This window comes from Etheostoma spectabile, chromosome 18 (genome assembly GCF_008692095.1).
Source record: "Etheostoma spectabile isolate EspeVRDwgs_2016 chromosome 18, UIUC_Espe_1.0, whole genome shotgun sequence".
Taxonomy (NCBI): Eukaryota; Metazoa; Chordata; class Actinopteri; order Perciformes; family Percidae; genus Etheostoma; species Etheostoma spectabile.
The window spans coordinates 21,240,652-21,243,177 of record NC_045750.1 but is presented as its reverse complement, the minus strand read 5'-3'; the positions used below and the strand labels follow the sequence as shown (position 1 = coordinate 21,243,177).

The 2,526-nt window shown below is 41.3% G+C and overlaps 1 long non-coding RNA gene across 1 annotated transcript in view; it reads right to left on the bottom strand.

Annotated features, from left to right (window-relative positions):
* The window catches only part of LOC116706360 (uncharacterized), a 16,755-nt gene extending 15,821 nt beyond the window's left edge, over positions 1-934 (bottom strand). Inside the window, exon 1 of the long non-coding RNA XR_004336213.1 lies at positions 904-934. This is a non-coding gene — a long non-coding RNA (uncharacterized LOC116706360). The remainder of the gene's footprint in view (positions 1-903) is intronic.
* Positions 935-2,526: the final 1,592 nt, after the last annotated feature.

The following is a 2,526-nucleotide window of genomic DNA, read 5'->3' as shown; positions in this document are numbered from 1 at the left end:
CACACACACACACACACACACACACACACACACACTAACACGATTAAAAAGTACACTTGAGTAGTCAAAGTGAACTTGCCGAACTTCTTGCACATTCACTTGCACAACACACATTAGACACCATATGCACATGTTTTCTGGTGGTCATGCTCTTCTGGCTTTTGTAATTAATTTGAATTCTCATCACTCCTGAGGTAAAAATGAAATGCAGGTTTAAGGTCTCTCAAGATGAAGCATAAAATATTAAAAGAAACAAATGTGAGAAAAGTGCAGCTCAGGCCTTATGCACAACCTTGTATCCTTCCTTACTGAGAATCCATTAACATACGTTGACACACACACACACACATACATACTGTATCTGTATTACAACACCTGTAAGCTTGAGTGAAGACTATTGTAATGTAGATTAACATTTCACATCAGTAGCTGGTGGAGATGGTTTTCATTCTTCTGGTATGCCATTTTCAATTGAAAACAACTGCTAACACGCAGTAGCTCCATGCAACAGTACTATACAATGTAAATGCATTATAGCAGGTGAGAAAAAACCAAAGCCACCAGTTTTTTTATGATTACTATAGAGCTACTGAGCACAGGAGCATAATAAAAAAGGTGTTGGCTATACAGCACCTCAATGTTCAACAACCAACATTTTGTGGCTTTACACTTGAAAGAAAAATAGACTTTATTCATTGTTAGTCAGCTACATGCTAAAGCTGTGTGACATACCCAAATGGTCATGACCATCAAACAACATATGTGCTATAATAAGATCAAAGAAATGGGTGTCAAAGGAGAATGTTTTGGCATTTTAGGCCTTTAATGACGGGACAGCTGAAGAAATGAAGGGGATGGAGCATGCAGCAAAGGATTGCAGGTCGGAGTTGAACCCAGGTCCACTGCGTCTACCAACTGAGCTATCAGGGCGCCCCGTTAAAGGAGAAATTAATTATGAGAAACGATTGTAGCATTCAGATGCAAAACTCTGAAGATGTACAGACAACCAGGGAAAGGCATCCAGCAGTTTCTGGCAGTATTTCAGAAGAACCCAGTGGTAATACCCAGTTGGAAATGGAAAAGAAAAACATGGAACTACCCAGGCTCTTCTTGGTAGTCCATCCAATCTGAGCAGGCGGCCAAGAGAGACCTTGGTCAGGGAGGTTGGTCAAGAATCCAAAGACTTTACTGACAGGATTACAGGACTGCTTCACTGTCATGGGAGCTGTTGCTGTAAGGACTGCATTGAGCGTATCAGTTTATGAATCTAGTCTATACTGTAGTGATGGCCAAATGAAGCTTTGTGTCTTTATTTTATTAACCCACTAGATGGCACTCTTGGTTTTAAGAGAAAGGCCTAAGGCATCGCAATTCAGTTTATTCTCAACCAAACGTTGAACAGAACGCGCCATCTAGTGGACTCAGAAAATAAAGACACTGGTTCACGAAGGCCACTTCCTGAAGCAGAGGCAAAGGCAGCGGTTTGGACTTGGCAAAGATGCATTGAGAAACTGTTGGGTAGAGCAAGAGGAAAAAGAGTGTTTTGTAATGACATGGAAACTGTACTCTCAGCCATAAAACAAAGCTCTTTGTCAGGCGGAAACTGGGCACAGCTCATTACCCGTCTAATAGCTCCCCTACTGCGAAGCATGGTGGTGGCAGCATCATGCTGTGGAGCAGAAGGGACTGGGAGACATGTAAGGATCAGGGGAACAATCAATGAAACCAAATTAACAAACGTTATCGGAGAACATATCTTAGAGTGCCAAGAACCATAGATGAACCACTTATGTTCTGACAGCCAAATCGGTGCTGGAATTGCTTCAGAACGGGGATGCCAAAGTTTTGTAACAACCCTGTTCTTCCTAATGGGAATTGAGAGAATTCCAAAATCTTGATGGTTCTTGTTCAGAGTATTTGGTTAAAACTAAAGGCTCATGCAAATTAAAGGACTTTATCCCAATCAGTCTGTTGGTTGGTTGATTGGTCCACCACTTACAAATATTGGATGGATTGCTGTGGGATTTTGTACAACATTCATGGACCCAGGAGATTAAAGCCTACTCACTTCGGTGATCCCTTTGCTTTTCCCCTAGAGCCACCATGAGGTTGTCACGGTGGATTTTTAGTGAATATCTCCAAAATTCTGGGATGGATTGCCATGAATTTTGGTGAATGTAAATATCGTGTCCAAAGGACGATTCCTATTGACTTTGGTGATCTTCTGATCTTTTACTGTAGTGCTACTGGCAGATCAAAACTTGAACAAATCTATCAAAATATCACCATCTACTTGATGGACCGGCAGAAACTTTTGTACAGACCTTCATGGTTTCAAGAGGTTAAAACCTACTGACTTTGGTGAGCCATTGACTTTTTATCCAGTGCTATTATGAGGATGACATTTAGTTTTTAGTGACATGTCTCAATATTTGAATGGATTGCCATTTTGCACAGACATTCAAGCCTCCAGGTCAATGTAGCCTGATGAGGATTTAGGTAATCCCCTGTCTTTACCTCAATCGC